Source organism: Rattus norvegicus, chromosome 2, assembly GCF_036323735.1.
Source record: "Rattus norvegicus strain BN/NHsdMcwi chromosome 2, GRCr8, whole genome shotgun sequence".
In the NCBI taxonomy this organism is placed as follows: domain Eukaryota; kingdom Metazoa; phylum Chordata; class Mammalia; order Rodentia; family Muridae; genus Rattus; species Rattus norvegicus.
This window is the reverse complement of record NC_086020.1, coordinates 59,102,225-59,126,399: the sequence shown is the minus strand read 5'-3', so window position 1 is coordinate 59,126,399 and position 24,175 is coordinate 59,102,225. Positions and strand designations below refer to the sequence as shown.

The 24,175-nt window shown below is 43.3% G+C and overlaps 2 pseudogenes; one reads left to right on the top strand and one right to left on the bottom strand.

Annotated features, from left to right (window-relative positions):
* The first annotated feature begins 132 nt into the window (after positions 1-132).
* Positions 133-9,016, top strand: Rpl9-ps4 (ribosomal protein L9, pseudogene 4; annotated as a pseudogene).
* Positions 9,017-16,187: 7,171 nt separating this feature from the next.
* Nono-ps8 (non-POU domain containing, octamer-binding, pseudogene 8) lies at positions 16,188-17,623 on the bottom strand (annotated as a pseudogene).
* Positions 17,624-24,175: the final 6,552 nt, after the last annotated feature.

The window sequence follows — 24,175 nt, the reverse complement described above, 5'->3', positions numbered from 1 at the left end:
GTCATAGATTAGCTACTACAAATACCTCAGCTAAATTGGGAGAAGGATATTATATGTACTGATTTTTAAATCATTTTGGAAAAAAATGACCTCTAAAATGTTAAATTTTATGAAATCAGCAAGTAAATGAAAATAACTCAGTTTGTGAGGAGCAGTGACTGCCACAGAATTCTTCTTTGTGAACTCCTATTAAACACTATGAAAATACCTCCAAGCTCTACTTCCTATGTGGGATCTTTCAGAACGTCTTCTTGAAGGCTGTGGTTGTTTTCCTCCCCTAACTGCATGGTCTTTCCTGTGCATTCTTTACGAGGAAACAGGAAACGAGTGGATTTACCCTGGAGTTTGCTTAAGTCAGAATTAGGCTTGAGATGACGTCTAAAGCAGCAATCTATCCATAAGGATAAAATACCATCTACAGCTAACCAGCCCAGCCTAGAGAGTATTACATAAACTGCGAGTGTAAAGCCAACTCGCAGTGCTTCGTGTCTGCCGAGGCTGTCCCTCCGCACAAGGTGCTACAATGTTGCATTCCCAATCTGTAGGAGAGGATGATGGGCAGAGCATCAGTGTGGACCTTCAGTATTGAAATCTGTGCTGCACGGCTTTGCCTGGGTGGCAGGCACTACGCCAAGGATCCCATGGAAAAGAAGAGCTTTCCCAAAGTATCTTGTCTCCCTAGGAATACAGCAGATTTCACTTTGTTTGCTGAGACACAGTATCACTGTGTGTGGCCTGTGTGGGCCTGGACCTAACTTTGCAGCCCAGGTTGACCTACATTCAGTCTTCCACCTCATCCTCCCATGCGCCAGAACTCAAGGCGTCTACCGAATACCTATTAAAATCAGCATTGGAGCAAATGCCCTGAATAAATCTGCTGCCTCCATCAGAGGCAGGTTATTTACTGTTGGCCATTTATTGGAATGTTGGATTTTTCCATAACTTCTAAGCTGTTAGTAATGCAAGCACAAATCTGAGAAAATGATGATTCTTACATAGGTAACAAGTTGACAGTCTCTCAGTGACTTTTTTAGGTGTTAACCATACTAAAGGTCGTGGCTTTGGTATTCAAGCATAGAAAATTAATTTGCAGTATAAGGGGGAGGTGGGTTACAAAGTTAGTCTTAGTCTGCTTTCTTGACTAACTACTATAGTAAATCCCACTGACTTGTATTGAAGACACATTTAATATAGAAATGATTGGGCCTAAGGATGCCAGGCCAGCAGAGGCTACACAGGGGACACCCGTTAAAAGAGAACTTTTCAAAAACACTTTGTTCTATAACATTAATCTGTATTTTAACACATTCAATCTATCTTACTGTTCCAGCAAAGAATACCTAGCTTTTAAAAGATACCCATATGGAAATATATGTGGCAGAAAGGTCCATACAATTTCCTAGAACTTAATCTTTTTTAAAGAAGCCTTTAGAGAAAAAACAGCATATAGTTTACTGCTAAGTGTGGCTAACTGACTCCTTTGCCTGTGACATTTCAGCAGGTTTGTCTTATGAGCACAGGTAAGTCAGGCTGACTTTTCTCTCCTTGTGTTTCCTTATTACATGTGTAGGTGCAGGTGCTGCACACAAGTAGAGTTTGGCCAAGCTTGGGTCTTAGATGGGTACTGGGGATCTGAACTCAGGACCTCGTGCCTGTAGAACAAGTACTCACTGAGTGAGCCATTCTCTCCTCAGTCCCTGAAGCTGAGTTTTCTCTAACGATCTTCTCAGAGTTAATTTAGGAAGTAAACGAAGGAACTGGCATTTTCTGTCCCCCACCCCCAACACACAAACACAACTTTTGGCTTCACAAAGGAACCCTGGTCATTAGTGTTAGGCCCAGGTGGCTTTGCGTCTTCAAAACCAATGAATAAGCTTTTGTTTGTACAGACGGAGTCGGGCTATGCAGTGCCACCTCCCTGGTGCTGGGATTAAAGTGTGACAGCATTTAAACCTCCTCTAATTCTCCACAAAAATTCCACTGTGTGAAGCCTCTGATATCCTGCTCTATCATAATCTTTGGTGATGCCAACATGTAGTATGCCTAGCATGGATAAAGGAAGCACAAAACAAAAAAGCGTACCTGGTGGAGTTTTTGCTGTTTGCCTTATTTGATTTTGGCTAGTTCGTTTAATGTTCTGTGTAACTTTTATCAGTAGAAGTATATTTATTGCACATTGATTTTTACTAAATTTGACTTTCTTTTCCTAAACATATACTGGCCCTTTATGAGAAATCGCCTTAAAATAATTGAGTGACAATTTGATAAGATAGATCTAACCAAATTTGTTTGTATAATGTATTAGCGAATAGCTCATATAACCCTTTCTGCTCTGGAGCCTGAGGCAGAAGGACCTCATTTAAAAACAGCCCAAGCAGCTCAGCAAGACCCTGTCTCAGAGAATCAGGTCAGCAATGTAAATGTGCAGTGTGGTGTAAGCGCCTGCCTAACTATCTTCTGAGGTCCCGGGTTCAATTCCCACCATGGGGGGACATTCTAATAATGGAAGAGCACCATCAAACAACCTTTTCTTTTGGGAAATATCAATAATGTGTGGCTTAACTGCTGTAAGCCTTTGTGCGCCCCCCCTTTTTCTTATTTGAAATTGTTTAATTAAATAATTGTTAGGGAACCCCATTACCCAGTGTTCCATCTCAGACACTGAACTTCCAACAACTTTTAAGCATGCTATGTGTTCCCTCACACAGGCGCTTGAGAAAATCTGAGGCACATAGATTATAACTATTATCTTTAAATCTAATATTCCTATGATAGCAAGTAGCCACTAAGTGCCCAATCTCCAGTTGTCTAGCTATGATGATGAGCACCTGAACTCCCAACTCTCAGGAGGCTGAGGCAGGAGGATCATTTGAGCCCAGTTCAAGATGACAGTAAAACCTCATCTAAAAGAAAATCAACTTTCTCACACATTTGGGTCTCCATCTGTCTTTATTGTCTTGCTTGCAAAATGTGCTTATAAAGTAACAGGGTTTTTTTTTTTCCTTGAGTTTTTAAGAAAACAGTTCATTTTAAATGGAGGGCTACAGTTATCTTTTGGTTTTTGTCTGTTTCTCAGATGAATTATAGGTTCGAGAGATCTCCAGCTCCACTAATGCTTATATAACTAGGAAAGAGGTGCTATAGAAATCGTGTCGTGAACAAGGTCCAGTTTTCAGGAAATAGTCGTGTTGTTTGTCCCTTTGCATTGGAGCTGCAAATGCCAAGCATACAACTGGATCCCAGCACTTGCAGACAGATTCAGGTGGATGTCTGGGTTGCTAATTGCTGCAGAGAGTAAGTGGATTCGGGGCTGTGGTTCACAAGCACTGTCTACGTGTGCTGTGCTTTCTGGGGGATGGCACTTTCAATTGGGACTTTTCTCAGTCACCGTTGACTCTGTCACAGCCTTGGAAAGTCACACTTTCACTACGAAATGGCAGCATAAGTTTATCAATTTAAGCTTAACTTTATCAAATTTAGATCTTGAAACAACACAAAAGCATCATCATAAAACAAATCCTATATTCCATAGTTTTAAAATATATATGGGTACGTGGGGGTGGGGGGGTCTGAGAAATCACTTATTCTCCATTAGCTTAAGAGTCCATTCACAGTTTATCTTTGGGGAATCTGATGCAGTAGGAAAGCCCTTTAGTAAGGACTTAATCCATACTCAGTATCGCAATTAATCCATACTCAGTATGGTGCACATAATTTCAAGAAATTCAGTCACCAATGTACCATTTTAGAGATCTTAAAGCATTTCTTATGATGACAGTGAGGTGATGTGACACCGGCATGCTGTCCACTAGCTCAGTCCTTCCTAAAGGGCAGTGCCGGGCTCCTCCCAGATCAGAACAAGGAAGCTCCATCTTGAAAAGTCTTTCTTCGGTCTCTTGACAAAGCTGTAAATGTAAGCTACTTAATGACTAAATTTCAATTTTGCTTTTTTTCCAAAAAACATCTCTTTTCCCCGATTTTTCTGTGGTATGTACCATACTGTTAGATAACTGGAGAATGTGAAATGTATTTTTACTGTATTCTATTTTTTTAAACTTTGATAATAGAGGACTAAAACTTGTTTTTTTTTAAAGTGTTATATTTGAGATCAGAAGACATAGATGGAAGCCATGTGTTACTGCAACAGTGTAAAACAAAGCTTCACAAATAAAACATCTTAGCATGTTACATGAAAGCTTACATCCCTAACGTTCTTGTGTGGTTCATACAGGTGGACCGTTAGTGTTCGCTGTACGTGGGAGATGAATTCTGCCTTTGACTGGAACCAGCGCATTGATAGAGGAATGGGTGTGTATGGAGTTCAATATCAAAAGACGAGGCTAAGAAAATAAGGCCTGGCCAGGGCATCACGCTCTGCCATCCTAGCCCCGGGGAAAGTAGCCTTCAAGACAATAAACTCTCACAAACAGGATGTGCGTTATGAGAATGTACACAGCTTCTATAGCAATACACCTTGACCGTTTATGTGTCACAGTAATTAACGGGGTAGAGTCCTGGCCTGGAACTGGGGAGAATGAAAGCTCACTTTGCTACATGCAGAGCGAATGGTATCGGGAGAAGAACATTTAAGTCTCAGAGATAGCCACTGGCCCTGTGCGTTGTGCTGTCAAAGGAAAAGACTGCCAGGGCTACATACAGGGTTAGAAAGTAAAGAAATAACTAGACAGTTGTCTGAATGGGACACATCAAAAGTTCCTCCAGTTCAAACGACAATGTCCAACGTTCGACATGTCCAAAGTTTGTACCTGTGGACATTTGGGTGACGTCACAAGGAAGAGGATACACATGTATCCTCCCCTTTGAGATGGGGAAGCCTGGGCCAAGTGGTGTTTCCAAGTCATCTGCACTTGTGCTATAGAGGAAGAGTAGTGTGGAGCCAAGGAGGGACCCCAGAGGCTGCCTGCGGTTAAGGTATGATGGGAGAAAATGAGTTTTGTGAGGAAAAAAAGTCAGTACTGAAGAAAGCAAGAGGGAAAACTAGTAGGTCTCCATGTTGTAAGTTATAACTTAAAGATAGTGATCTCCAAAAGGATGAAGGCAAAAGGCAGGATTGCATGTGAGGTGGACCCAGACAGGGATGGAAATCTCTCAGGAAGAGGCAAAGAGGTGAGCTTTTGAGAAGCTGGCGAGGAGCAGGAAAGGGCCTGGCTTGCCAGGATCAAGACCGGAAGGAGTCTGAACAGGCTTGGGATGCTCGGAGTTGCAGGCCAGCACTGGCTGCCACTTAAACTACTTTGTTTATTTTCTCTAATGGTTTTCAGCTGCCAGCCACACCTCCCCAAAGTGTGCTTTGCCACAGAGACAGGACTTAGTGGAGAACTAAAGTGAGAAGAACTTAGAAGATCAAGGGTCCCAGGTCTCCATGAATAGGAGAAGCAATGTGTAATGAGAATAGCCCGGATGGAGTGGAGGGAAGACGCACCAGACAGACAGACAGAATTCTAAGAGTGGTGTGCAGTGCGAGACATAGACTGACAATAGTAAAGAGTGCAGAGACGCCTTGGTATTGAAAAGGTCGGGCAGAGACTACATTCAGCACTGTCCTCAGCTAAGACCTGAGCTTGCTCTTCCTTATGTTCCAATGGTTTGTCCTGAAGACAACTTGGTAGTGATGCTAGGTTTGTCATTCTTAAATTTCGCACATCTCACTTTAGCAAGGATTTGCTGAGTGCCTTCTATGCGCTATGAAAACACTGGTAAATAGATTTGCATTTTTTAGTAGAGACAAAAAGTTACCACAGAGTACACAATGGAATATATTTAATTCTAATTGACTGTGGAAGCAGAAAGTAGATTCTAGGAGAGTCTCTAATGCTGAAGGAGCTTGGTGGGTTGGAGAAAGTCAGAAAGCCTTTCTACTCCACATCAAACTAGACCTCAGACGAAGCCTGAGAAGCAACAGGTATAAAAGTTACCAAATGATGCTGAGAAATGGGAGGTGCACACCACACACACACACACTTTTTCCCCATAATTTACTTTTTTCCCCATAATTTACTTTTTTTATTCACTTGCATCCCACCACCCTCTTCTCCTCCCAGTCCCACCTTAAAAATCATCCCCATCAGCTTCATGATTTCTATCTTAAATATTCTCCAAAGGTTTATGTATTGAAGGCTTGGTCCTCAGTTTGTAGAAGGTGGTGGATGGTAATTTTACTGGTAAGATTAACTTCCTGGGTGTGGATCCATGTAGGAGGTGAGACGAGGTTACCTACAGAATAGCGGTGGATGACAACCATTGTATTTAAAGAAAACAAAAGAATCAAAAGATGACACTACCGGGGCTGGAGGGGTAGCTCAGCGGTTAAGAGCACGACTGCTCTTCCAGAGGTCCTGAGTTCAATTCCCAGCAACCACATGATGGCTCACAACCATCTGTAATGAGATCCGATGCCCTCTTCTGGTGTGTCTGAAGACAGTTACAGTGTACTTGTATATAATAAATAAATAAATCTGAAAAAAAAAAAAAAGGTGACACTACCGAGGAAAGTCTCGGCAATGTCTGCATGCCTTAAAACAGTCAACTGCAACCTTAAGTAATTTTTTAATTACTCGCTCTTTGTAATTTCCTGTTATGTCAAGATGGCGACTCTACAGACATGCTTTTAACTCACCCCTAAGCCTTACTTTAGCATTTCCACTGACAGCGTCATGACGCCTTGCCTTGCCTTGGGACTTCATTTCTCACTAGAATCGTTATGTTCCCAGACAGTGGTAGCTCGCGCCTTTCCTCGCAGCATTTGGGAGGCAGAGGCAGGTGCATCTCTGTGAGTTCAAGGTTAGCCTGGTCTTCAGAGCCCTTATCACAAAAACCAGAAAAGACAGCCATTGTCTACCCCCTTTTCAGTCTTCATTCTTTACCTTTATGTTTTGCCCTTGTGTGTGCACGCAGGTGTGTGTGTGTGTGAGCAAGCACACATGTGGGATGGCACGTGGATATCAGAGGAAAAGTGTGCAAGTCAGTTCCCTCCTTCCACAATGTGAATTCTAGGGCTTAACTCGCTAGGCTGGGCGCCAGTACCATTGTCTACTAAGTTATCTACATTTCTAAGAAATAAACTTACAATGTATAAATCCTGGACTTTATATAATTATATGATCTCTTGATTTACATTTCAACTATATTTTAAATTTTGAAGTATTTTTTTCTCATGCTCTGGTTGCTTCTCATATACAGTAATTTATGAAAGCAACACTTCATATCCAACAGAAAGAATTTCTCATTTGTCACTTGGCTTGAGCCCAAGTCACAGCCAACACTCGTCATGTGTTCAAGTTTAACTATCAAAGCAATCCGAGTATCTCATGGTATTTTGATTAGAATTTAATCTGTACTCGAACAGCTTTATTGCTAAGAAAGCAAGAGTGGGTAACATATTGTAGCCCAGATCTGAGGCCATCGAGCTTGCTGCCAAGTCCCCAAATCTGTGCTCAGAACACACCTGCTGGGTACAGTGCTACACGCTCACCCGCACAGGAAAATGCTCACCTCGTGCGCTTAGCAGGAGAAGCAGCTGCTCCTCCTTGTCAGTGTGCAGGTCGGAAAGAAGCTCAGATCTGCTTCCCCTGAAATACGCGGGCCTAACTCAGGAAATGGGAAACAATTTACCTTCAACTCTTGGCTGGCCACCAACCAGAACTAAAAATGTTCATCCCCAGATAGAGATATGAGAAGGGTTTCTTCTGTTATTTTCTAGGCATATTGATTTGTTTTCATTTTTAGCATTGCAAACTGGTTTTGGGGTTGTCTTACATAGGAATGGGTCTGGTTGTTCTTTGCCCCATCTACTGAGAGAATGAAGACCATTCTCAGCAATCGGACAGCGGACATTCCAGAAAACGTCGGCATCCCTCTTCAGGAGCGCACAGTCACTGTGAAGGGCCCCAGGGGACTCTGAGGAGGGGCTTCAATCACATCAGTGTAGCGCTGAATCTTCTTGGAAAGGAAAAGAAAAGGCTCCGTGTCGACAAGTGGTGGGGTAACAGGAAGAACTGGCCACTGTCAGAACCGTCTGCAGTCATGTTCAGAACACGATCAAGGGCGTGACACTGGGCTTCCGTTACAAGATGAGGTCTGTGTGTGCTCCCTTCCCTATCAACATCGTTATTCAGGAGAACAGGCCTGTGGTTGGAATCCGAAATTTCTTGGGTGAAAAATTCATCCGCAGGGTTCAGATGAGGACAGGTGCTGCTTGTTCTGTGTCTCGAGGCCAGAAGGATGAATTAATCCTTGAAGGAAATGATATCGAACTTGTTTCAAATTTTGATTGAGCAAGCCACAACAGTTAAAAACAAGGATGTCAGGAAGTTTGGATGGCATCTGTGTCTGAGAAGGGAACCGTGCGTGCAGCAGGCTGATGAGTGAGACCTCAGTTTCCTAGCTCCAGAAACAAGATCCTGATCACAAGGACAATGTGGGCTCTTTGGGGACAATGGAAGATTTATATATTGAAAAAAAAATGAGTTTTGTTGAGACATTTTCTTTTTATTTTGTTTGTTTGTGTTTGTTTTGTTTTCTGAGACAGGGTTTCTCTGTGTAGCCCTGGCTGTCCTGAAACTCACTTTATAGACCATGTTGGCGTTGAACTTACCAATCTGTCTGCCTCTGCCTCCTGAGTGCTGGGATCAAAGGCATGCACCACACTGCCCGAGTTTGCTATGACATTTTTATGTGTATATGTCATTGATTGTACTTTCCACATGTCCATACCCCTATTCTTCCCCATTGGTTTTAAGGAATGTATATATATATATATATATATATATATATATATATATATATATATATATATATATATACACACACACACACATCAGTAAACATGCATGTGGGATTTCCCATTATGGCTTCCACTCCATTGGGTTTGTACACAGGAGTTGCACACCTACGTTCTATGGTGTTTCTGTTTTCAGTCTGATGAGAAAGCTCTGCACCAGATCCCACACTGTCTAGATTACCACCACCAGTGAATAAAGGCTTCTCTTTCTCCACATCCTCGCCTGCGTTTGTTTTCTGTGGTAGTCATTTGTACTGGGGCTTTAATTTGCACTTCCTGATGTCTAGGGAGGTTGAACTTCTTTTTCACGTATTTACTGGTCATTTGCATTTCTTCTCTTGCAAACTTACCGGGTGGATTTTTGTTTTATGTCGCCTGCCAGATGCAAAGGTGGCAAACATTTTCTCCCATCCTGTAGGCTGCCTCTTCACTGCAGCCTCTACCGAACCTTCTTATTTCAGAATCCTAGGTAAGTGTTTTCCCTGCCTGAATATCTGTGTCCCACTTGCATGCCGGGTGCTGGAGATGGAGGCCAGGATAGAGTGATGGCTCCTCTGGAGCTGGAGGTGCAGATGGCCGTGAGCTGCCGTGTGGTTGCTGGGAATCGAACCCAGGTTCTCTGGAAGAGCAGCCCGTGCTCTTTTTTTTTTTTTTTTTTTTTTTTTTTTTTTTTTTTTTGGAGCTGGGGACCGAACCCAGAGCCTTGTGCTTCCTAGGCAAGCGCTCTACCACTGAGCTAAATCCCCAACCCGCAGCCCGTGCTCTTAACCACAGAGCCATCTCTCCGGCCCTCCAGTTGCCAATTCTTGGTGTTATTTCCAGAAGTATCAGAGTCCTTTGAGGACGTCCTTACTTGTGCCGTTTCTTAGTGCTCTGCCTGTGTTGTCCTCTAGCAGCTTCAGAGTTTGGGTCTTTAATCAATGTCTGATTCATTTTGATTGGATTTTTCTTCAGGATAAATAATTGGGCTGTAATTTTATTCTTCTACATACAGATAGTCATTTTTTCGGTACCATTTATTGGCAAGGCTGGGGTTTTTGTTTTTGTTTTTGTTTTTCCTGACAATGTATGTTTTTTAAAACCTTTGTCAAAACTCAGGTGGCTGTAGCTAAATGGGATATTTTGGTTCCTTTCCTCTATCCCATCGGTCCATGTGTTTATTTTTGTGGCTGTAGCATGCTGGTTTTGTTACATCTCTGTGATGAAGAGATCAGGTGTCACACCTCTTTCTCTTTCTCCTCCGGATTCCTTGGGTTATTTTGGGCTCTTTGAGATCTTTTATGCAAATGAATTTTTATGACTTTTTTTAAGAAGAATGTCAGAATTTTGATGAGAAATGCATTGAATTTCTGGGTCACTTTCAGTAATGTTATATACAGTTGATTTAATGTCAACTTGCTGAAAATTAGAATCACCTGACTAGGGAGCCTCACCTGAAGAACCACCCTGACTGTCTTGATTGATGGAGAAGACCACCTGGATGGGGGCGGGCGGACCGCACCTTTCATTAGCAGCCCAGGTAAAGGGGGTGTGGCAGAAGGGGATGGTGTCCATCTGTGATGGTATGGCCTCCCAATTCGCCTAGAGTTGATTTGCCCTGCTGCTGCCACTGCTCGCTCGCTCACAGCAGAACCAGGGTTCCTAAGCTTCCAACCTGGACACCAGACCAGTGGCTCTCGGGAGACTTCTGGGCTTCAGGAGCCTTCAGAAGCTCCTGGTTATCACTTCCCGCATCCTGCCAGAACAGCTATGACAGAACTACTGACTGCTGAGGCATTCAGCCTCAAGGATCAACTGTCTACCAGGCTCTCAGCATCTCTGGTATGATTTAGCTGTTGCCATTTTAAACCTGACCTAAAAAATGCACATAGGTATGTGTACATGTGTGCATATGCATGTGTGTGTGTGTGTGCGCGCGCGCACGCACAAGCTCGAGTGTGAATTCATCCCATTGGTTCTATTCTTATAGACCCTAATACAAGTAATATGGTCATTCCAGAATATTCTACCAATTTTGTCAATCGGGGAGGGGGTTCCATCTGCTAGTTCCTTCACATTCTTTCTTCAGTGTCTTAAAGTTTTCAGTGTAGGAGTCTCTCACCTCACCGCTTAGACTTATTCCTAGGTATATTTTAAGCTGTTATGAATGTTTTTTCTGTTTCTTAACAAGTAAATCCATTATTGATACTTTGAAAAACACACTGGTTTTATTTTATTTTATTTTATTTTTTATTTTTGCCATCTATGGTACTTAGGACTGGAGTCTTAGCACTTAGGAGGTAAAGGCCGAAGATGAGAGATGAAGGCCTGCCTTGGCTGTATGCTAGCTGTTTGAGGCTGGCTGTGGTGGAGCCTGTCTTTAATCCCAGTACTCAGAGGCAGAGGCAGAGGCAGAGGCAGAGGCAGAGGAGGCAGAGGCAGAGGAGGCAGAGGCAGAGGCAGAGGAGGCAGAGGCAGAGGCAGAGGAGGCAGAGGCAGAGGCAGAGGAGGCAGAGGCAGAGGCAGAGGAGGCAGAGGCAGAGGAGGCAGAGGCAGAGGAGACAGAGGCAGAGGAGACAGAGGCAGAGGAGGCAGAGGCAGAGGAGGCAGAGGCAGAGGAGGCAGAGGCAGAGGAGGCAGAGGAGGCAGAGGCAGAGGAGGCAGAGGCAGAGGAGGCAGAGGCAGAGGAGGCAGAGGCAGAGGCAGAGGCAGAGGAGGCAGAGGCAGAGGCGGAGGCAGAGGCGGAGGCAGAGGCAGAGGCAGAGGCAGAGGCAGGAGGATGGATCTCTGTGAGTTTAAAGCCAGCCTGCTCTAGTGGCAAGCGCCAAGACAGTTAGCAGGGGGGTGGGGGTGTTGGGGGAGTGTGCAGCCTGTCTCCAAAAAAACAAAAGAAAGAAAGTGGGGGAAGGAAAGTGGGATGGTTGGGTTTTTTGTCAACTTAAGACAAACCTAGATACATCTGGGAAAAGGAATCCCGATTAGGGAATTGTCTCCAGGCTGTGGAGAATTTTCTTGAGTGATAGTTGCTGTGGGGGGGCCAGCTCACTGTAGGTGAGCTATGCAGATGGTCCTGGGTTGTATATGAAGGTTGTGAGTTATAAGGAGCAAGCTAGTGGGCAGCGTTCCTCCGTGCTCTCTGCTTTACTTCCTGCCTCCAAGGGCCGGACTCTACCCTGACTTTGCTTTGTGAGCAGCTGTGGATGGTAACGTGAAATCAAGCCTTCCCTTCCTGAGTTGCTCTCAGTCAGTGTTTTTTGTCTCAATAGAAACCTAACTAGGGCTGAAGCCATGCAGGTAAGTTTATGTCCCGCTGCTCCGCTGAAAGTCTTCTGCTGGAGTCTTGAGGGTGTTTTCGATTTAGGATCATGTCTTCCACAAGTAGGGAACAGTCGTTGACCCTTTCCTAGTTGAAGCCTTTCTCTCGTGTTTATCTCATTGCTGTAGTGAAGACTGAAGACAGCAAATGCTTTAACTTTTCCCATTTCAAATCATTGTCGCCTCTGACGCTGTCATGCATGGCCTTCATTATCTTTTACAAGATTTATTTATTTTATATGAATACACTGTAGCTGTTCAGACACACCAGAAGAGGGCATCGGATCCCATTACAGATGGTTGTGAGCCACCATGTGGTTGCTGTGAATTGAACTCAGGATCCCTGGAAGAACAGTCAGTGCTCTTAACCACTGAGCCATCTCTCCAGTCCCACCTTTAGTATTTTGAGTTGTGTTTTTTCTAGCTTCTTCAGGGCTTTAAAAATGTTTTAATTATATTTAAAAACATGTGTGTGTGGTGTGCTGTGTGTGTGTGCTGTGTGTGTGTGCTGTGTGTGTGTGCTGTGTGTGTGGTGGGTGTGTGGTGTGTGTGTGTGTGTGTGGTGTGTGTGTGTGTGGTGTGTGTGTGTGTGTGTGTGGTGTGTGTGTGGTGTGTGTGTGTGTGTGGTGTGTGTGTGTGGTGTGTGTGTGGTGTGTGTGTGGTGTGTGTGTGTGGTGTGTGTGGTGTGTGTGGTGTGTGTGGTGTCTGGGTGTGGTGGGTGTGGTGGGTGTGTGTACATGCACCTACATACACATTTGTAAACCAGAGGACAACTTGGGGGAGTCAACTCTTCCTTCACTATTTAGGTCATGAGTGTCAAACCCAGGTTGTCAAGTTTGGTAGCAAGTGTCCTGCCCACTGAGCCAAGCAGACAACACTTCTTCGGGTCTTTCAACATGAAGGCATGTTGGTCTTTGTTCAGGATCTCCATTGCAGCACTGAGACCATGTGCCATAGAACACTTCTTTATTTGCATATGTTGACACATTCTCAAAGCCTGGAAAGAAATCAACTGGGTGATGGTTAAAACCTTTTAAAATGTGCTGCTGAATTCAACTTGAAAATACTTGCTTGTACATTCGTTGGGGAGATCGGGCCATAGTTTTGCTGCTACATTCATTTTTTTGTTTGTTTGTTTGTTTTTCGGAGCTGGGGACCGAACCCAGGGCCTTGCGTTTGCTAGGCAAGCACTCTACCACTGAGCTAAATCCCCAACCCCTGCTACATTCATTTTTATTTCATGTTTGTGAGTGTTCTCCATACATGTTCATGTGCCTGTGAGGCCAGAAGCCGCCTCAGACCTTAGAGCTGTAGCTATAGAATGCTGTGAATCACTGTGTGGGGGCTTAGAACAAATCCTGGGTCTTCTACAAGAAGAGCAAGTGCCACCAAACCATCTTTCCGGCTCTCGCTATGGGATGGTAGCATCCTATCTGGTTTTAGCATCAGGGTGGTACTGGCTCCCCAGAGTGAGTCTGGGTGGATGAGGTCTGGTAGATTTGGGAGTGAGTCTCCTAGTCCTGCTTTCCCTCCCTCAGAGTGTTTGTTTCTCCTTCACTCTTTACTCACAACAGATCCAGTTACGTTTGTATGTCCTGTCTAATAGAGGTAGGTCAGACCTGTCTAGGAGTTTGTCCATTCTTCTAGATTTCCCAGCTGTTTAGAATATACGCTTTAAAAACATCCCCTCAAAGTCTTCTGGAGCCCACTGGCATTTATTGTAATTTCTCCATTTATCACCTGTAGTTTAATACTTATTTGGTGTCTTGTCCCACTTTCTTTTGGTTACTTTGTCTAGAAGTGCATTGATCACTTTCTCTCCATAGCCAACTCTGTTTCGTTGCTATTGGATCTTATTTAGTGTGAGCAGGAAGTTTGTGTGTTGTAGTTGAGGGTTCAGATTGTTGACATTCAGGCTATAACTGAGATTCCCTGTAATTCAGTTCGTTCTTTTCTTTCTCCCCTATGTCATGGAGTGCTGGTCTCCTGAGTTCATGGTCGGCTCTTTCCTAGCTCTCCTGTGTGCATCTCTCATGGAAATCTACTCGGTATTCTCATGGTACTGACTGTCCTAGGGTTACTGTTGCTGGGATGAAAACCATGATCAAGGCAACTTGGAGAGGAAAGGGTTTTGTCTATTCTGCTTACACTTCTGAATCACAGTTCATCACCAAAGGAAGTCAAGACAGGAACTCAAGCAGGGCAGGAACCTGGAGGCAGGAGCTGATGCAGAGGCCATGGAGGGGTGCTGCTTACTGACTTGCTCCCCAAGGTTTCCTCAGCCTGCTTTCTTAGAGAACCCAGGACCACCAGCCCAGGGACGGCCCCACCTGCAATGAGCTGAAGCCACTTATCAATCACTAAGAAAATGCCTAAAGGTTTGCCTTCAACCTGATCTTACAAAGATGTTTTCTTTTTCTTTTTTATCCTTAGATTTTATTCATAATCATAAACTCTGCAATGTAGATAGACATGGAGGGGGAGGGGGAAAATATGGAACCCAAAGAACTTCAGTGAGAGCAGAGATTACAGAGTAGTTTGAGGAGATGGGGTAGGAGGTGAGGGTATTCTCCTGAGCAACAAAAAGTGGTCTGGTAGTTAAGTTGCCCTTAAGTCAAAAGAATTAGAGTTGTCCATAGTTAGGAATGGTAACCTTCATGCTGGTCTTGCCATTTTTTGGCCCAAAGCACTCCATGGCTTCTACAATGCTCCTGTCTTCTCTCATCTTCCCAAAAATGTCTAGTTTTTGCATAATTTGTTATAATATGAAGGATGTAACAGAATCCAAGCCTGTGTCACTCTAACACAGGCAACGGCCCAACCTCTGTGCCCAGTGCAGTCATGTGGGATTTGTCTCTCTCCATCCACCACCTAGTATCAGGGCCTTCATGGCTTCCTCAGGCTTTAACATCTTTATTGATTTTTGATCTTTGTTTGGTTTTGTTTGGTTATGATAGGGTCTCTCTATTTAGTCCTGGCTGTTCTGGAACTCTATATAGACCAGGCTGGCCTCAGATATACAGAGAGCCCCTGCTTCCCAAGCCTGTGCCATCATGCCCAGCGGCCAGCTCCAGCATTCTTGATCTTCTGAATGGGTTCATTGCCTGCCTTTTCCCATGTTTCTTGTGTTTCTGTGTTCCAACACATACATCAGACAAACTTTGTACATTGAGAGAGATACTTCTGTTTTAATTTTTAAGGCTTCAAATGTATTTTAATAAGGTGATGCTGCATTACTGCTCCATTTCTCACGAAAATGTTCAAATTGAAGGTATCGGGAACAAATCATAGTACATCAATAAAATGCACAGCACAACTACCTAAGACAGGCAGACTAAGAGCTACCATCTATACCTTCTATACACAGCAACCCTATTCCTGAGATTGTACCTGGCCATCAAGAAGAGCTGTGAAGAGTCACAGCAGACACAAAAGTGTAGTCCTTACCCAAGAAAAAGACGGAGGCAAGTTAACACAAGACTCTTCTAAGTATACTAACATGAAAACTTCTAAGAGAACACGTCTTCCTTAGGACATGAAGGGGTCATATCTGAGATATAACAGAACTGTATGTGTGCTGTAACCTCTGTGGACATTGTCTGAATTCTCACCTGGGAGTGAGTGGAGGAACTGGGCTGGGTCACTGGAGGACGTTTAGGTTCTGTGGTTTACATGGCAGTGTCCCTGGGATTGAGGGGAATAAAGATGAAAAAGTAGTTAAAGCATGAGTGGGGGGGAAGGGAGAGAGACAGGGGGAGGGGGGAGGGAGGAAGAGAGGGAGGGAGGAAGAGAGGGAGGGAGAGAATATGATCAAGATTAATGGAGCTCTGAGTCCATTTTCCTATGGTTCTCCAGGCCCTCAACAATCAATCAACTTCAGGAATGCACAAGACAGATTTGATAACGCCCTCTACCACAAACTTTGATTTGTTAAATACCACCCCTCCCTTGCCTCTCTGCCTTCAAGCATATTCCCTAGAGTAGTACAAGCAGGGAAGACCTGTCTATTGGGAAGAACCCCTAACAGTTTTCCTTCTGGTTAGTCCAAAAAGGGCCCTTCTTTTAAGGGCTGCAGGAAACGAGACAATGCAACTTTATCTAATATCGGCGGCGTTTATTTGGAGCAAATTCAGCTCCAGGAGCTGGACGGTTGAATGCAGGAGGAGTTCCACCAATTGCTCCAATTCCTTCCATTGTAGCAGCTTGGCCAAAACGTTCAGTTGTTGTTGGGGTCAATCCCAGGGTTCCATCTGGCATCATGATGGCAGGTCCAGGAGTTGGAGTACCTGGTGGCACAGGAGCAGGGGGCATGGCGCCTCTACTGTTTATGTCCACAGCACCTCCCATAGCCATTTGCTCATCCGTATCTCTTGTTCTCTCGCATCAGGGAAGGTTCCCTTGAGTCCTTCCCGCTGCCCTCGCATCATTTCTTCCTGCTGTCGCCGCATCTCTTCCTCACGGCGCCTGCGTTCCTCTTCCTGCCTGAGTTCTAACCGCTATCGCTTCTGAACCTCTTGGTTATGCAGCTCCTCCGTTCTTCGAAGCTCTTCTTGACGTCTCATCAAATCCTGCCTCATTAGCATAACCTGGTGCTCACGCGTGCTGCCTCCATCTCCATCTTCTCACGAGCCTGCTCGATGTTTCGATCCACTTGATCCTGCTGTTGCTTCTCTATCTCAATGAGAGCCTTCCAGCGCATGGTATACTCCTTCTCAAAGGACCCAGGCTGTGCAAATCTGGGTGGCTGTTCTCTCTCCTCGTGAAATTGCTGGTTTTTTAGAACCAGCTCCTCCGGGAGTCCCTCTTCATCATCTAACTGGTCCATAGGCTCCACAGTCGCAGGCCGAGGAAACGTGGTTAGCAAGAAGGAGCCTTCACTGCATCTGTCCAGAGCTTTCCGAGCAGCTGGCTTCCCTGAGAACTCAGCAGTGCCTTTCCCTGAGGGCCTTTCTCTGAGGGCCTTTCTCTGAGGGCCTTTCTCTGTCATCCACAGTGACTACAGCCCTCTCCACCTGGCCAAACACAGAAAAGGCTTCTTCCAGCAGTTCGTTGGACACGTACTGAGGAAGGTTTTGGACCGTAAGGGATGCACTGTGACAGGTTAAGAGTACGCACAGCTGCTTTCCACGGAGTGGCAGATTTTCCAGCTCCACTTTGGCAATTTCCGTGAGGGTTTGTGTTTCCAAGCAAATAAAGTCAAAGCCCTTATCCTTATGAATGAAAACTTTGCCTGCTTTTCCTTAAAAACTTCTCAAAAAGTTTCCTCATTTCCTCTTCAGTGATGTCAGGGGGAAGATTGCCCACAAAGAGATGGCTACATTGGGTAAAGTTCTCTCCTATTTCCCTAAAATTCTTCAGACCAATAGTCAAGCTTTCATTTTGGCTGATGGTCTGCTGTCTATTTGCAGGTATTGGTAGAGGATGGTGATGGTGGTGGTGATGGTGGTGATGCTGATGGCTCTTCCTTGGAGTATGACTCTGTTTCTCCAAGTGAAAGGTTTTACTGATCTTCATTTTTGCACCCTTGACTTCAATTTGAACACAGCAAAGTGTCTGCCTCCCTGTCCTCTCTAACCCCGGGTGCCTCTGCCCACAGTTCTTTGCTCAGAGTAAGGGTGACACTGCATGGCCTCCACCATCCCGTGAAATGAGTGAGTGACCGCCGAAATCCTTCTGCTTTATTTAGAAGGCTTCTAGGTGAGCAAGTCACTTGAAGGCTCCATGCCTAGAACAAAATGAACCACTGTACCAGCAACAGCACAATTCAAGTCTGGACTCCACTTTAAGTCAAGCAATGGCAACTGTGTTACATCAGTACTCACATAAAAGAGAAGAAAACAAAAGTAGCATAAGTCATAAGGTTGGAAATTGTTAATGGAGAGGCTCTAGAGACATGCAGTGAGGGAAGGGCTCTCAAGAAAGGGAACCAAGACCCATAAAGCAGAAATAGGAGTCTCTTTCCGAAAATGAGAAAGGTTTCCTATCACAAGACAACAGCTAGGCCCTGACTCCCAGGCAGGAGGCAGGGAAGAAGCAGGACGTGACCACCAATGCTCACATTGATGTAAACTCAACAGTTAGCTAGAAATTTGTAGACAATGCCTTAATCTGTGAGAAGGGAGGCTGCTGCTGATATGGTCGTCTCCATAGCAGCTAGGTTTTAACTGTGGGCTTGTGCTCTGGAAGCATACCCAGGCCTGTTGTCTTTACTTCTCAGATGATGTTTTGTTCAGGAAATTTTCCCCAGTGCCCATGTGTTCTAGACTCTTCCCCACTTTTTCTTCTATTAGTTTGAGTGTGTCTGGTTTGATGCGGAGGTCCTTGATCCACTTGGACTTAAGCTTTGTACATGGTGACAAGAATGGATTGATTTGCATTCTTCTACATGCTGACCTCCAGTTGAACCAGCACCATTTGCTGAAAATGCTATCTTTTTTCCATTGGATGGTTTTGGCTCCTTTGTCAAAAATCAAGTGACCATAGGTGTGTGGGTTCATTTCTGGGTCTTCAATTCTATTCCATTGGTCTATCTGTCTCTGTACCAATACCATACAGTTTTGTTTTGTTTTGTTTTGTTTTTATCACTATTGCTCTGTAATACAGCTTGAGGTCAGGGATGGTGATTCCCCCAGAAGTTCTTTTGTTGTTGAGTATAGTTTTTGCTATCCTGGGGTTTTTTTTTTTTTGTTATTCCAAATGAATTTGCAAATTGTTCTTTCTAACTCTATGAAAAATTGAGTTGGAATTTTGATGGGCATTTGCATTGAATCTGTAGATTGCTTTTGGCAAAATGGCCATTTTTACTATATTAATCCTGCCATGAGCATGGGAGGTCTTTCCATCTTCTGAGATCTTCTTCAATTTCTTTCTTCAGAGATTTGAAGTTCTTGTCATACAGATTTTTTCATTTGCTTAGTTAAAGTTACACCAAGGTATTTTCTATTATTTGGGACTATTGTGAAGAGTGTCATTTCCCTAATTTCTTTCTCATCCTGTTTATCCTTTGAGTAGAGGAAGGCTACTGATTTGAGTTAATTTTATACCCAGTCACTTTGCTGAAGGTGTTTATCAGGCTTAGTAAGTCTTTGGTGGAACTTTTGGAGTCACATAAGTATTCTATCATTATCATTTGCAAATAATGATATTTTGACTTCTTCCTTTCCAATTTGTATCCCTTTGACCTCCTCTTGTTGTCTGATAGCTCTGGCTAGGACTTTGAGTACTATATTGAATAAGTAGGGAGAGAGTGTGCAGTCTTGTCTAGTCCAATTTTAGTGGGATTCCTTTAAGTTTCTCTCCATTTAGTTTGATGTTGGCTAATGGTTTGCTATATATTGCTTTTACTATGTTTAGGTATGGGCCTTGAATTCATGATCTTTCCAGGACTTTTATCATGAAGGGGTGTTGAATTTTGTCAAATGCTTTCTCAGCATCTAATGAAATGATCATGTGTTTTTTCCTTGAGTTTGTTTATATAATGGATTATGTTGATGGATTCCCATATATTGAACCATCTCTGCATCCCTGGGATGAAGCCTACTTGATCATAATGGTGATCATTTTGATGTGTTCATGAATTTGGTTTGCAAGAATTTTATTATTTTTGTATTGATACTCATAAGGGAAATTGGTCTGAAGTTCTCTTTCTTTGTTGGGTCTTTGTGTGGTTTAGGTATAAGAGTAATTGTGGCTTCATAGAAGGAATTCGGGAATGCTCCATCTGTTTCAATTTTGTGGAATAGTTTGGATAGTATTGGTCTGAGGTCTTCTATGAAGGTATGATAGAATTCTGCATTAAACCCGTCTGGACCTGGGCTCTTTTTGGTTGGGAGACCTTTAATGACTGCTTCTATTTCCTTAGGAGTTATGGGGTTGTTTAACTGGTTTATCTGTTCCTGATTTAACTTTGGTACCTGGTATTTGTCTAGAAAATTGTCCACTTCATCCAGTTTTCAAGTTTTGTTGAATATAGGCTTTTGTAGTAGGATCTGATGATTTTTTTAATTTCCTCAGATTCTATTAGGTCTCCTTTTTCATTTCTGATTTTGTTAATCTGGACACACTCTCTGTGTCCTCTGGTTAGTCTGGCTAAGGGTTTATTTTGTTGATTCTCTCAAAAAACCAGCTCCTGGTTTTGTTTTGTTTTGTTTTGTTTTGTTTTTTGGTTCTTTTTTTTCCAGAGCTGGGGACTGAACCCTGGGCCTTGCGCTTCCTAGGTAAGCGCTCTACCACTGAGCCAAATCCCCAGCCCTGAGCCAAATCCCCAGCCCCCTGGTTTTGTTTTTGTATAGTCTTTTTTGTTTCTACTTGGTTGATTTCAGTCCTGAGTTTGATTATTTCCTGCTGTTTACTCCTCTTGGGTGTATTTGCTTCTTTTTCTTTTTCTTCTAGACCTTTTAGGTGTGCTGTCAAGCTGCTAATGTTATGCTCTCTCCAGTTTCTTTTTAGAGGCACTCAGAACTATGATTTTTCCTCTTATCACAGCTTCATTGTGTCCCATAAGTTTGGTAGGTTGTGCCTTCATTTTCATTAAATTCTGAAAAGTCTTTAATTTCTTTATTTCTTCCTTGACCAAGTTAACATTGTAAAACTTCCATGTATATGTGGGCTTTTTGTTGTTATTGAAGACTAATCTTAGTCTGTGATGATCTGGTAGGATGCATGGGATTATTTCTATCTTCCTGTATCTGTTGAGGCCTGTTTTGAGACCGATTATATGGTCAATTTTAGAGAAGGTACCATGGGGTGCTGAGAAGAAGGTGTATCCTTTTGTTTTAGGATGAAATGTTCTATAAATAACTGTAAAGTTCATTTGGTTCATAAATTCTGTTAGTTTCTCTTTTTAATTTCTGTTTCCATGATCTGTCCATTGATGAGTGTGGGGTGTTGAAATCTCCTATTATTGTGTGAGGTGCAATGTGTGATTTGAGCTTTAGTAAGGTTTCTTTTATGTATGTAGGTGCCCTTGTATTTGGAGCATAGATATTTAGGATTGAGAGTTCATCTTGGTGGATTTTTTCCTTTGATTAATATGAAGTGTCCTTCCTTATCTTTTTTGATAACTTTTGGTTGAAAGTCAATTTTTTTCGATATTACAATGGCTATTCCAGCTTGTTTCTTTGGGCAATCTGCTTGAAAAGTTGTTTTCCAGCCATTTACTCTGAGGTAGTGTCTATCTTTGTCTCTGAGGTGTGTTTCCTGCATGCAGCAAAATGCTGGGTCCTCTTTACATATCCAGTCTGTTAGTCTATGTCTTTTTATTGGGGAATTGAATCCGTTGATATTAAGAGATATTAATGAATAGTGATTGTTGCTTCCTGTAATTTTTGTTGTTAGAGCTGGAATTATGTGTGTCTGTTTTCTTTTGGTGTCGTTGCAAGATTACTCTTTTTCTAGGGTGTAGTTTCCTGCTTTGTGTTGGAATTTTCCATCTATTTTCCTTTGTAGGGGCTGGATTTGTAGAAAGATATTGTATAAATTTGGTTTAGTCATGGAATATCTTAGTTTCTCCATCTATGTTATTTGAGTTTTGCTGGATATAGTAGCCTGGGCTGGCATTTGTATTCTCTTAGGGTCTGTATGACATCTGCCCAAGATCTTCTGGCTTTCATAGTCTCTCCTGAGAAATCTGGTGTAATTCTGATAGGTCTGCCTTTGTATGTTACTTGACCTTTTCCCCTTACTGCTTTTAATATTCTTTCTTTGCTTTGTGCATTTGATGTTTTGATGTGACGTGACGTAAGGAATTTCCTTTTTGGTCCTATCTATTTGGAGTTCTGTAGGTTTCTTCTATGTTTATGGGCATCTCTTTCTTTAGGTTTAGGGAAGTTTTCTTCTATAATTTTGTTGAAGATATTTACTGGCCCTTTAAGTTGGGAGTTTTCACTCTCTTCTATACCTATTATCCTTAGGTTTGATCGCCTCATTGTGTCCTGGACTTCCTGGATATTTGGGGTTAGAAGCATTTTGTGTTTTGTATTTTCTTTGGTTGTGTCAATGCTTTCTATGGTATCTTCTGACCCTGAGATTCTCTCTTCTATCTCTTGTATTCTGTTGGTGATGCGTCCATCTATGACTCCTGATCTTGTCCCTAGGTTTTCTCTCTCTAGTGTTGTCTCCCTTTGTGCTTTCTTGTTTCTATTTCCATTTTTATATCCTGGGTGGTTTTGTTCAATTCCTTCACCTGTTTGGTTATGTTTTCCTGTAACTCTTTATGGGATTCTTTAAGGGATTTTTGTGTTCCCTCTTAAAGGGCTTCTACTTGTTTACTTGTGTTGTCCTGTATGTCTTTAAGGGAGTTATTTATATCCTTCTTAAAGTCCTCCATCATCATCATAAAATGTGATTTTTAAATCCAAATCTTGCTTTTCTGGTGTGTTTGGATATCCAGTATTTGCTTTGGTGGGAGAACTGGGCTCTGATGATGCCAGGTAGTCTTGGTTTCTGTTGCTTAGGTTCCTGTGCTTGCCTCTCACCATCAGGTTGTCTCTGGTGTTAGTTTGTCTTACTGTCTCTTACAGTGCCTAGACTGTCCTGTATGTCAGCACTCCTGTAGACCTGTTTTCTTTCAGCTGGATCTGGGAACAGAGAGCTGCTCCTGGGTTTGTGTGACCTGAAGCCTCCAGGTGGGCTGCTTGGTGCAGAAGAGTTGGTCTTACCTCTGCTCTTTGGTGTATACGTGCTCCTGGCAACTGTTTTCAGCTCTTGGTGTAGGCAAAAACCCAAGGGTCTTGGCCCTGACTGCTCCTAAGTCCCAGTGCCCAGAGGGCACAGATGGCATTAGGCCATTTCCTCTTGGGTCAAGAATGTGGACAGAAAGTAGTTGTCTCCTCTGAGTTCTCAGGAGTGTCCGCACTTCAGAGGGTCCAGCTCTCTCCCCCACAGGATTTGGGTGCAGGGAGCTGTGGGACCAGTTTGGTTCAGTTCAGTTCAGTTCCAAGTGTAGGCAGAAACCCACCAACTCTACCTTTGTTACCCTGTCCACTCCCCATGTTACACGGAGGCAGGTTCTAACCTATCATGGTTTAGATTTTTAAAATCATTCTTTTTCTTCCTATATACTGGGAAAGCCCTGTACCGATGAGCTGTAAGCCCTCTTGTCTGGGCATCTTGGATTCTCCCTTTTATGATATGGATTCCCTTCTGATGCTGATGCCTGCCTGTCCACTTAAACATTAGTGAAAGGCACTACTTTGACACATGTGGCTTCAGTATGGAGTTTACACTAAAGGCCAGTGGTTAAAAAGCTTTTTTTCTGTAAGGTAGAAAATGCTTTAGATTTCTCATGCTTATGCCCTGTGTTGTAACCTCACAACATTGGGTCACACATAAGCAGTGGGAAGGCACATTCCATGAAAAGCTCATTTGTAATGGCAACCATAGGAAGCAGGGAAGATTTGGCCAAGGAACTGCTGTCCACTGTGTTTATGTAGTCAGATGCAAAGCTGGGCTCTCCTGTCATTGCCCCTAGTAAGCTTTTTGATTTGCTTTGTTGTCTTGTTTTTTTCCCGTGCAGCCCTGGCTGTCCTGGCACTCACACTGTAGACCAGGCTGGCCTTGGAGATCTGCCTGCCTCTGCCTCCCAAGTGCTGGGAGCGCACCACCACCCCCTGCTGCCCCAGTAATTCTTTACATTAAACTTACTGAAGTGACTTGTCATGACTCGCTCCTTCATATACTGCAATGGAAGAGAACCATCTCCCTTGGTTAATCTCTGATCTGCACAGCACACCATGGCTCATGTGCATCTCCCACACAAAAGTGAATAAAAGCATAAAAGACGTAAAAAAAAAAAGTTTGTGTAATATTCGTCTACAGAGCCAAGAGGCCCCAGGAGATGAAGGCTCAGGTTGCTTGTCCCGAGTCGACCCTCTTCTTTTTTTTTTTTTTTAATTCATTTTGAGGGGTGTTTTTTGTTGTTGTTTTGTTTTGTTGTTTTTTGTTTTCATGTTGTTTCAGGGGTTCAGGGGTTTATATTAGTTCTTTGAGAATTTTGTACAGAGTGTTTCCATCATATCCATCCCTTACTCCCTTCCTTATCTACACAACTTGGTCTTTTTTTCACCAATTAAATTTGTGCTG